The sequence below is a fragment of the Triticum aestivum genome, chromosome 1B (genome assembly GCF_018294505.1).
Source record: "Triticum aestivum cultivar Chinese Spring chromosome 1B, IWGSC CS RefSeq v2.1, whole genome shotgun sequence".
In the NCBI taxonomy this organism is placed as follows: domain Eukaryota; kingdom Viridiplantae; phylum Streptophyta; class Magnoliopsida; order Poales; family Poaceae; genus Triticum; species Triticum aestivum.
Window position 1 is genome coordinate 675,568,505 of NC_057795.1, and position 12,503 is coordinate 675,581,007.

Here is a 12,503-nt window from a genome sequence, read left to right on the forward strand (position 1 = left end):
ACCAGTGGACCTCTCCACCCGGTTGTGTTAGGTCGGCCCAGAGGAACACTTTGGAGCAACATCCGGGCCAAACCCACAGCTACATCCACTCCGTGTAGACCCGACGCGTCCGTTTCCCCCCTCCAGGTGCCGGCGGCGGCGGCGTCCGTGAGGGGGGGGGCACACCCCGGAGACGCGTGCTGGGCGTTTGCAACCGCCTCAACACTTCCAGATTTGTGAGAGGCCGCCTACGCAAGATTTGACGGTATGCTAGCCCCCGGAGGCCGCCGGCCACAGTCGTAGACGTGCGAAGAGCAATCCGCGTAGAGGGAAGTGTTCAGATACTTCTCCATCACAAAAAATTATGAAAAATTACCATCAGTCCTATAGCACATGTGCCCACGTTGTGTAAAAAACTCATGATTTTATCGCGCTCCAAGTATTTAATAATATTCACGCTGCATCGTTACCGCAGAACGTCTACTACCGTTTCATTGCCGTCCGTGAGGGGGGCCACAACCCGGAGACGCGTGCCGCCTCTTCGGACATGCCACAACACCACCCCGCATGTATGAGGGCCCGGTACGACGCTCCGGTGGCATTGCTACCCCCAGGGCCCCCGTCCCGGCTAACCCTGTAGCGTTTGACCACGGGATCTAGCCCTTTGACTTTGCACGGACGGGCTTTGACCAGTGGACCTCTCCACCCGGTTGTGTTAGGTCGGCCCAGAGGAACACTTTGGAGCAACATCCGGGCCAAACCCACAGCTACATCCACTCCGTGTAGACCCGACGCGTCCGTTTCCCCCCTCCAGGTGCCGGCGGCGGCGGCGTCCGTGAGGGGGGGGCACACCCCGGAGACGCGTGCTGGGCGTTTGCAACCGCCTCAACACTTCCAGATTTGTGAGAGGCCGCCTACGCAAGATTTGACGGTATGCTAGCCCCCGGAGGCCGCCGGCCACAGTCGTAGACGTGCGAAGAGCAATCCGCGTAGAGGGAAGTGTTCAGATACTTCTCCATCACAAAAAATTATGAAAAATTACCATCAGTCCTATAGCACATGTGCCCACGTTGTGTAAAAAACTCATGATTTTATCGCGCTCCAAGTATTTAATAATATTCACGCTGCATCGTTACCGCAGAACGTCTACTACCGTTTCATTGCCGTCCGTGAGGGGGGCCACAACCCGGAGACGCGTGCCGCCTCTTCGGACATGCCACAACACCACCCCGCATGTATGAGGGCCCGGTACGACGCTCCGGTGGCATTGCTACCCCCCAGGGCCCCCGTCCCGGCTAACCCTGTAGCGTTTGACCACGGGATCTAGCCCTTTGACTTTGCACGGACGGGCTTTGACCAGTGGACCTCTCCACCCGGTTGTGTTAGGTCGGCCCAGAGGAACACTTTGGAGCAACATCCGGGCCAAACCCACAGCTACATCCACTCCGTGTAGACCCGACGCGTCCGTTTCCCCCCTCCAGGTGCCGGCGGCGGCGGCGTCCGTGAGGGGGGGGGGCACACCCCGGAGACGCGTGCTGGGCGTTTGCAACCGCCTCAACACTTCCAGATTTGTGAGAGGCCGCCTACGCAAGATTTGACGGTATGCTAGCCCCCGGAGGCCGCCGGCCACAGTCGTAGACGTGCGAAGAGCAATCCGCGTAGAGGGAAGTGTTCAGATACTTCTCCATCACAAAAAATTATGAAAAATTACCATCAGTCCTATAGCACATGTGCCCACGTTGTGTAAAAAACTCATGATTTTATCGCGCTCCAAGTATTTAATAATATTCACGCTGCATCGTTACCGCAGAACGTCTACTACCGTTTCATTGCCGTCCGTGAGGGGGGCCACAACCCGGAGACGCGTGCCGCCTCTTCGGACATGCCACAACACCACCCCGCATGTATGAGGGCCCGGTACGACGCTCCGGTGGCATTGCTACCCCCCAGGGCCCCCGTCCCGGCTAACCCTGTAGCGTTTGACCACGGGATCTAGCCCTTTGACTTTGCACGGACGGGCTTTGACCAGTGGACCTCTCCACCCGGTTGTGTTAGGTCGGCCCAGAGGAACACTTTGGAGCAACATCCGGGCCAAACCCACAGCTACATCCACTCCGTGTAGACCCGACGCGTCCGTTTCCCCCCTCCAGGTGCCGGCGGCGGCGGCGTCCGTGAGGGGGGGGGGCACACCCCGGAGACGCGTGCTGGGCGTTTGCAACCGCCTCAACACTTCCAGATTTGTGAGAGGCCGCCTACGCAAGATTTGACGGTATGCTAGCCCCCGGAGGCCGCCGGCCACAGTCGTAGACGTGCGAAGAGCAATCCGCGTAGAGGGAAGTGTTCAGATACTTCTCCATCACAAAAAATTATGAAAAATTACCATCAGTCCTATAGCACATGTGCCCACGTTGTGTAAAAAACTCATGATTTTATCGCGCTCCAAGTATTTAATAATATTCACGCTGCATCGTTACCGCAGAACGTCTACTACCGTTTCATTGCCGTCCGTGAGGGGGGCCACAACCCGGAGACGCGTGCCGCCTCTTCGGACATGCCACAACACCACCCCGCATGTATGAGGGCCCGGTACGACGCTCCGGTGGCATTGCTACCCCCCAGGGCCCCCGTCCCGGCTAACCCTGTAGCGTTTGACCACGGGATCTAGCCCTTTGACTTTGCACGGACGGGCTTTGACCAGTGGACCTCTCCACCCGGTTGTGTTAGGTCGGCCCAGAGGAACACTTTGGAGCAACATCCGGGCCAAACCCACAGCTACATCCACTCCGTGTAGACCCGACGCGTCCGTTTCCCCCCTCCAGGTGCCGGCGGCGGCGGCGTCCGTGAGGGGGGGGGCACACCCCGGAGACGCGTGCTGGGCGTTTGCAACCGCCTCAACACTTCCAGATTTGTGAGAGGCCGCCTACGCAAGATTTGACGGTATGCTAGCCCCCGGAGGCCGCCGGCCACAGTCGTAGACGTGCGAAGAGCAATCCGCGTAGAGGGAAGTGTTCAGATACTTCTCCATCACAAAAAATTATGAAAAATTACCATCAGTCCTATAGCACATGTGCCCACGTTGTGTAAAAAACTCATGATTTTATCGCGCTCCAAGTATTTAATAATATTCACGCTGCATCGTTACCGCAGAACGTCTACTACCGTTTCATTGCCGTCCGTGAGGGGGGCCACAACCCGGAGACGCGTGCCGCCTCTTCGGACATGCCACAACACCACCCCGCATGTATGAGGGCCCGGTACGACGCTCCGGTGGCATTGCTACCCCCCAGGGCCCCCGTCCCGGCTAACCCTGTAGCGTTTGACCACGGGATCTAGCCCTTTGACTTTGCACGGACGGGCTTTGACCAGTGGACCTCTCCACCCGGTTGTGTTAGGTCGGCCCAGAGGAACACTTTGGAGCAACATCCGGGCCAAACCCACAGCTACATCCACTCCGTGTAGACCCGACGCGTCCGTTTCCCCCCTCCAGGTGCCGGCGGCGGCGGCGTCCGTGAGGGGGGGGGCACACCCCGGAGACGCGTGCTGGGCGTTTGCAACCGCCTCAACACTTCCAGATTTGTGAGAGGCCGCCTACGCAAGATTTGACGGTATGCTAGCCCCCGGAGGCCGCCGGCCACAGTCGTAGACGTGCGAAGAGCAATCCGCGTAGAGGGAAGTGTTCAGATACTTCTCCATCACAAAAAATTATGAAAAATTACCATCAGTCCTATAGCACATGTGCCCACGTTGTGTAAAAAACTCATGATTTTATCGCGCTCCAAGTATTTAATAATATTCACGCTGCATCGTTACCGCAGAACGTCTACTACCGTTTCATTGCCGTCCGTGAGGGGGGCCACAACCCGGAGACGCGTGCCGCCTCTTCGGACATGCCACAACACCACCCCGCATGTATGAGGGCCCGGTACGACGCTCCGGTGGCATTGCTACCCCCCAGGGCCCCCGTCCCGGCTAACCCTGTAGCGTTTGACCACGGGATCTAGCCCTTTGACTTTGCACGGACGGGCTTTGACCAGTGGACCTCTCCACCCGGTTGTGTTAGGTCGGCCCAGAGGAACACTTTGGAGCAACATCCGGGCCAAACCCACAGCTACATCCACTCCGTGTAGACCCGACGCGTCCGTTTCCCCCCTCCAGGTGCCGGCGGCGGCGGCGTCCGTGAGGGGGGGGGCACACCCCGGAGACGCGTGCTGGGCGTTTGCAACCGCCTCAACACTTCCAGATTTGTGAGAGGCCGCCTACGCAAGATTTGACGGTATGCTAGCCCCCGGAGGCCGCCGGCCACAGTCGTAGACGTGCGAAGAGCAATCCGCGTAGAGGGAAGTGTTCAGATACTTCTCCATCACAAAAAATTATGAAAAATTACCATCAGTCCTATAGCACATGTGCCCACGTTGTGTAAAAAACTCATGATTTTATCGCGCTCCAAGTATTTAATAATATTCACGCTGCATCGTTACCGCAGAACGTCTACTACCGTTTCATTGCCGTCCGTGAGGGGGGCCACAACCCGGAGACGCGTGCCGCCTCTTCGGACATGCCACAACACCACCCCGCATGTATGAGGGCCCGGTACGACGCTCCGGTGGCATTGCTACCCCCCAGGGCCCCCGTCCCGGCTAACCCTGTAGCGTTTGACCACGGGATATAGCCCTTTGACTTTGCACGGACGGGCTTTGACCAGTGGACCTCTCCACACGGTTGTGTTAGGTCGGCCCAGAGGAACACTTTGGAGCAACATCTGGGCCAAACCCATAGCTACATCCACTCCGTGTAGACCCGACGCGTCCATTTCCCCCCTTCAGGTGCCGGCGGCGGCGGCGTCCGTGAGGGGGGGCACACCCCGGAGACGCGTGCTGGGCGTTTGCAACCGCCTCAACACTTCCAGATTTGTGAGAGGCCGCCTACGCAAGATTTGACGGTATGCTAGCCCCCGGAGGCCGCCGGCCACAGTCGTAGACATGCGAAGAGCAATCCGCGTAGAGGGAAGTGTTCAGATACTTCTCCATCACAAAAAATTATGAAAAATTACCATCAGTCCTATAGCACATGTGCCCAAGTTGTGTAAAAAACTCATGATTTTATCGCGCTCCAAGTATTTAATAATATTCACGCTGCATCGTTACCGCAGAACGTCTACTACCGTTTCATTGCCGTCCGTGAGGGGGGCCACAACCCGGAGACGTGTGCCGCCTCTTCGGACATGCAACAACACCACCCCGCATGTATGAGGGCCCGGTACGACGCTCCGGTGGCATTGCTACCCCCCAGGGCCCCCGTCCCGGCTAACCCTGTAGCGTTTGACCACGGGATCTAGCCCTTTGACTTTGCACGGACGGGCTTTGACCAGTGGACCTCTCCACCCGGTTGTGTTAGGTCGGCCTGGAGGAACACTTTGGAGCAACATCCGGGCCAAACCCACAGCTACATCCACTCCGTGTAGACCCGACGCGTCCGTTTCCCCCCTCCAGGTGCCGGCGGCGGCGCCGTCCATGAGGGGGGGCACACCGCGGATGTGAGGGGGGTCACTCTCTGGAGACGGGTGTCGGGCGTTTGCAACTGCCACAAAACTTCTGTCGGCATAGCTGTTTTTGATTTTAATAAAATATAAGGATCTATATTTAAAAGAACATGACCGCACATTATTAACGTGCTCGAAAAAATACAAACTATATATATATATATTCATAATATATGAAAAAAATACAAACTACATATATATTCATATGTATGTTTATATTTAACATGCTACATGTTAGTTGATATAATAATACACAAAAAAGCATTAAAAAATATGTACGGAAAAAAATCTAACTATGCCGACGGCCTAGCCGTCAGCATAGATCCGACCAGCGTGCCGCGGATCACTGACGTGGCAGATATGCCGACGGCAGCCGTCGGCATAGCCTCTGCATGGTGCGGCCTGGATCAATGACGTGGCCTGCGGACCTATGCCGACGGCCCCCTGTCTAAGCCGTCGGCATAGCTCTGACGCCGTTTGCTAGGGGGTGGCCGGGCCCCACGTGTATGCCGACGGCTTTCGTAAGCCTACGGTAGCTGTCGGCGTATATGTAGCTAGGCCGACGGCCGTTCTATGCCGACGGGTGCCGTCGGCTTATCTCTGCGTAGCCCGACGGCCTTTGTACGCCGACGGCCAGAACCAGGCTGTCGGCATATCTCCGGAGAAGCCGACGGGGGCCGTCGGCATTGTTCTGGCCGTCGGGGTATGGCCCTGTTCCGGTAGTGAATGGTGCTGATGCTGAATTGCTTTAGTTGGCTGTTCCACCGATCTGCTGGCCAAGCAGGATTATTTCCTATTTTATTCGCTGTCAGAACCCCTTGACTTTATAGTTTGTTTGTCAATTTGCTGCGTGCCGACATAAATATGCTAAGGATGGAACACTGTAAACTTGTCATTGGATTCAATTATCGCAAGCATGATGCACTTGTTAGTGAATCAATTTGCTGTGGAGCGACCTGGTCGTGTCAACAGACAACGTAGTGAGTCGATCTTCTCGGCATTTGTCTTAGTTCAGTGGTCGCCCCCAAGCGATCTTTCCCTGAATGAAGATCAACATTGACGACGCTTTCTATGAAACCACGGGCAGCGGAGGCTGTGGTTTCTGGTTCCTGTGCAATGCATGGGATCATCACGGTGTTGGGTTGGAAACTAATGCCCATGTGCTATGCACGGCCTCATATTCAGAGAGCCAAAGTATCTGCTGCCGACGCTTATTTATTTATTTATTTATTATTTGTCTAACAGTCTTTGTTGAGTATAGAGTTGTCTATTAAAAAAAAGATAAGAGACAGACAGACATGCAGACAGAAAGAAAAGAGTACAGAGTTGTCTCTTTTGTACTCCCTCCGATCCAAAATTCTTTGTATTCCCTCTGATCCAAAATTCTTGTCTTAGATTAGTCTAGATACGGATGTATCCTCCGTCCTAAAATTCTTGTCTTAGATTAGTTTAGATATGGATGTATCTAATACTAAAACGTGACTTGATACATCCGTATTTAGACAAATTTAAGATAAGAATTTTAGGACGGAGGGAGTACGTGACTGTGCCTGCTAAAACAAAGGAACAATACAGGTGTATCAGTTACCTTACCTAGGCCAATGCCATGGTGTCACAAATTCAGAACGAACCAGACTGTTGGAGATGCTCTAAAAGAGGAGAAGTTTGTAAAGAAAAAAGAACGGTTGATTTTTTTAGAATCATCAGCAGCAATTGTTTTTTTTTCGTCAGAACAATCAGCAGCAATTGTTTGGCGACCAGGGCTCTGTCGTGGCCTTTGATTTCATCTTGTTACGTACGTACTCGTGTGGCTCGCAACGCGCCCACGTCTGCACGTGCACCCCTACAAAAAACCTAGATGCCCATCGCCTACTTCTTCTCAGCGTGTTCTTCCATCGCCGCCGCACAAACCGTCAGCGGTCAGCCATGGGGATGGAGGCAGGCGCTCCTGCTCCTAGCTCGAGGAAGAGGAAAGCACCGGCTACCCAGGCTACAGAAGCGCCCTGTCCAGAACCTGCTCTTCCCATAGCGGATGGGGACGGAGGAGGCGCCGGCGGTGACCGCATCAGCGACCTTCCCGACGCCGTCTCGCTCAGGCCGCCTGCGATGGAGATGGAAACGGAGGTCACTGCAGAAGGGCACGCCTCGGAACCTACGGCGGAGGACCGCCTCAGCGGCCTCCCCGACGGCGTCCTCGGGGATATCGTCTCGCTCGGTCGCTCCTCCCCACGAGGGAAGGCGCACGCACCCAGGTCCTCTCCTCCCGGTGGCGCCATCTCTGGCGCTCAGCCCCGCTCAACCTTGATCACCGCTCGCTCTGCGACCACCCGGACGACTTCAACTCCGTCGTGTCGCGCGTCCTCGCCGCCCACCCGGGCCCCGGCCGCCGCTTCTCCGCACCCGTCTACCACCTCTGGGGCGATCGAGCCACCACCGCGGACGCCTGGCTCCGGTCCCCGGCCCTTGACAACCTCCATGAGCTTGAGCTGTGCAGCTACAACTACAGATTGCTGTATCCACCAGCGACGCCACAACCGCCGCCCAAAGCCGCCTTCCGCTTCTCCGACACCCTCTGTGTTGCCACCATAGGAGAGTGCCACCTCCGCCACAGCACCATTCAGGCGCTTCACTTTCCTAAGCTTCAGAAGCTCACGCTTGAGCGGGTCACCATCTCCGAATCCTCATTGCACGCCATGATTGCTTCTTGCCGCACTCTGGAGTGTTTGCTGATTCAGAATTGCTCTGGCTTCCGTTGTCTCCGAATCAACTCGATTAGTCTTAGAGGCGTAGGTGTGAGAGCTTATAATTATCAAAAAGAGCTCAAATTTGGGGAACTCGTCATTGAGAATGCCCCTTGTCTTGAAAATTTTCTCCACGCTGGTTTCCATGACTCCCTGCATATATCGGTAGTCTCCGCGCCTAAACTGAAGACTTTAGGCTGCCTTTATTCTGATTGTAATACCAGAGTCGTGTTCGAATCGACGGCTATTCAGGTAGCTGCAGCCTTCTTATCTGCATTTTTGTGTTCATATGAATTACATACTATCTGCACTTATAGATGGTCTAATGTCGTCTTCCATGCTTCATGAAGGGATTGCGTGTTCATAGCCTGACGAAAACAGTGTGCACTGTTAAGATTTTAGCTATTGACATGCATGCTCTTAGTTTGGATGATGTTATCAACTTGATGAGATGCTTTCCATGCTTGGAGAAGTTGTACATTGAGGTGACAGTTCTTCTATCATGGTTCAGTGCTCATTTGATCTACTTAATGTCCTCATTTTGTTTATCTGTCTATGCTCTTTTCAGTCAATAGGATCTTGGAAAACCAACTCGTGGCGTCATAAGCATCAAACTCTTATAAGATCTCTTGACATTCGTCTGAAGACGATTGTTTGGGAATATTATGAGGGCATCAAGTCACATGTTAACTTCGCCACATTCTTTTTACTAAACGCGAGAATGCTAGAGTTAATGACTCTACAGGTTAATCCAAAAGATTACAATGATGAGTTTTTTGCACAACAACGTAAGATGCTTCAGCTGGATAACAAGGCCTCGGGAGGTGCTTGTCTTCATTTTACACCGGATCGGTCTCATCGCAGCATTAAGGATTTTGGTGTCCATGATTTGGATCTAGCTGATCCCTTTGTAAGGAGGCATCCTTACCAATTTCATACTTTGTCCTAGCTTTTATTTGTTGTCACCTTTGTAACCTATTTAAGTTTGTATTATTTTGGAACCTTACGACAGTTGTTACATGTGCTATTCGTGATTTTAGTTCTGTTGTAATTGTAACCATCTTGTGCATGTCACCTTTTTTGCACTTATTTGATGAGAAAATACAGATCCGTGTGGCTTCTGGGCATCAAATGTGATGTCTGCCTGTCAATTCATTTTATGAAGCCATCCGACTTGCTGGGGCCTTCTCAGGTCAAGGTATTTGTATGGTCATTCAGTTGGTTTCCACAAGGTCTTATCAAATCAGGTATCAGCCATATGCTACCCCCTTGCTCAATGATAAGATCTGCGTGGAACATGGTCACAACTCGCAAAATCAGGTTGTCGTGTGATGTCTCCGGTTTACATCAACTACTTGGAGCGCGGGTCTATCACTTCAGCCAGAACCAGAAAAAAGGGGCCTCATCTTGGAAGCAAGGAGTTTCTTTTTGATTCCAGACCGGTGTTGAAGTACTGCTCTGATCAAAGCCTGGCCAATCTGTTGACATAGTATTTTTGGAAGGTAAATAAATATATGTATTTCATGATGAGCAGCAGAGTGATGAGAGCGGGGTGTGGTTTAGGGAGGCACGCAGAAGTTGGTGAGAGCTGCCAACACAGGGCAGCCTCTCCCTTGACTCTATAATTGGTTTGTCAAATTGCTGTGAATATGCGAAAGAAATAAGATGGAACGCTGATGCATGATGTGTACTGATGCTAGATAGGCTACATGAAGTGAAGATCCTGCCCTCTTGCATTCGTTTGTGAGAGTATAATTCGTATGGCGGTTTGCTTCATGCTACGCGGCGCATTGATGGTTCCGATCGAGTACACGTATCACTTCATCTGGTGCATCAAACACCTCCTCAGCCCAAGGTATATATAGCTGTGGTGGCAAATTAATTAGAGCTGAGCAAGAATGATGATGCTGATTGCTGTTGCTTGCGGACGATGGATCGATCGATCCAGAGGCGCTCGTCTCGTGCTCTCCTCTTTCTTTCTCTTTTGGAAAAAGTCTGAAATAAACCTTGAACTCGTACTCGAAGTCTGAATCGAACATTAACCTTCTAATCCCTAAAATCAGCCCATTGTATTTACCAATCCCGGTCAATCTTCGCCCTAAACCAGTTTGTCATGCCGGGAAAAGCACAATCCCGGACAGGACTACAACTGCGTGCACTCCAACAGCGTCATCCCGCTGGACTACCTGTTGTTCCGGCAGAACAAGGAGGCCGTGGCATGCCTCAACGTGTCAGCCATGGCGACGGAGATCCGGTTGCGGTACAAGGGTGATGCATCCACCGAGCCGGACGCTTACTCCAACAAAGCTGAGACGTACGTACACGACCGGCTTTGGTGTGTCCGCGTGTTACTAGCCAAAGACACAATAAACAGACACCATGGAGGATCACATCATGTATAAATAAAAAAGATAAGTTAAAGGAGCACATACGCATATGCACAGTCGTCGTCGCACGTCGGGTCGTTGCCACTTTCTCCTCAATCCCGTGCCACATAATCAATCCCGGTATCCAAACAAGGTATGCATGAGCAAAAAACGACCAGGATTGACCAGGATCAGAAAGAACATTTCAAGGATTGCAATCAGGGTTTGATTCAGACTAGCTAAGAGCACGAACTCTAGGTTTATTTCAGACTTTTCTCTTCTTTTTTCATGGGACTTCTTTCTTTCTTGCGTTGATCGTGTCGTGTCACGATTCCTTCACCACCCACGCGCGTGCACGTACGAGCGAGTCCATCATCCATAAAGAAACACGTCTAACCCGAGCATGCAGTGCACGACTGTTTGGCGTAGGATGGGAACAGAAAAGAAGAGATCCCCAGCCCAACGCCTGGCCCACTCATCTCCCGCAGAAAAAAAGTCGGGATTTATATCAAGGCCCTGTTTGGTTCATAAGTTCTAGGACTTTTTTTAGTCCCAACTTATAAGTCCCAAGTCCCTAAAAAGTCCCTACCTGTTTGGTTCCTGGGACTTATAAGTCCCTATAAGACCATATTACAACTATAAGTCCCTATAAGTCCCTCCTTGAGAGTCTTATTTCATAAATCTCAAATGCCCACTTTAAGTCCCTAAGCTAATAAGTCCCTGGAAACAAACACCCTCTAACCAATCCATCGCTTGTTCAAGCCGCCATCCCCTCCTCTCTACGCGCATCTCCGATCTTGCTGATGGAGGCGGGAGGTCCTGCTCCGACGAGGAAGAAACGCCACCGCCGTACCCATGAATCGATAGTAGTACATGGTGTATCGGAGCACAGCTGATGGTTTGTAGAACCACTCAGGAGGTTGTTAATTCAGTTGGATATGCCCAGCTACTAGGTGATCCTATCTTTCCAAAGCAACCAACTCCTATGATCTTGCAAGTCAGGACTTCATACTCACAGACTCGTAGTACCTACTATAAATGCATGACACGTCCCAGTTTTTCTTTTTTTTTGAGAATCAGTACAGACACAAGCGCTCATATACACGCGCATACACTCACCCCTATGAACGCATACACACGCACACCCTACCCCTGTGAGCATCTCCGAGAGACTGAGCCGGCATATCATCTTGAGATTTACAAAGCCACCGTAGGCGCCTCGTCGTCAACCGGAACGTCTCCTCCCACTGAAAGCGCATCGTCGGAAATCCTGAAATAAATCCAGGAATAATGCGAGCACCAGGATTTGAACCCTGGTGGGTTGGGGATACCACTATCCACCTAACCATCTCAACCACAGGTTGGTTCGCGACACGTCCCAGAATTGCTCCCACCATTGGCGTTGATCAGATTGTGCCAACAATTAATGGAAATATAATGTGTGTTTTCTATACTAAAGAAATAAATAGAAATGGTACATGGGGATCAACTGGAATAGGGAAAACCAACTCCTCACAAAGACTAGGATCCTATAAGATCTCTCTTGACATTCGTGTGAAAACAGTTGTTTTATCGTGGCATCAAGTCACGTCTTGACTTTGACACATTCTTCATATATTATAACTGCAGTTTAGCTATATAACAGTCGCCTGACTTTTCCCTTTTGGTTCAGTCGATTTTCTTTTTACTCTGTACATGCATGCATCCGAGAATGGCTTTGGCCTAGCTGTATGCATGGCTGCATGCGGTGCCATGCCTCCATGCCGGTATACAAGCTGCACGTTCTTTTATGCGTGCATACGTGTATCTGTGTGATGTGTCGTGCATATGCATGAAACTGAGACGAACCATGGATATGAGATATAGTTCAAATTAATT

At 52.1% G+C, this 12,503-nt stretch overlaps 1 pseudogene; it reads left to right on the top strand.

Moving 5' to 3' along the window:
• Positions 1 to 7,430: 7,430 nt before the first annotated feature.
• Positions 7,431 to 12,267, top strand: LOC123082305 (F-box/FBD/LRR-repeat protein At5g56420-like; annotated as a pseudogene).
• The last annotated feature ends 236 nt before the right edge of the window (positions 12,268 to 12,503 follow it).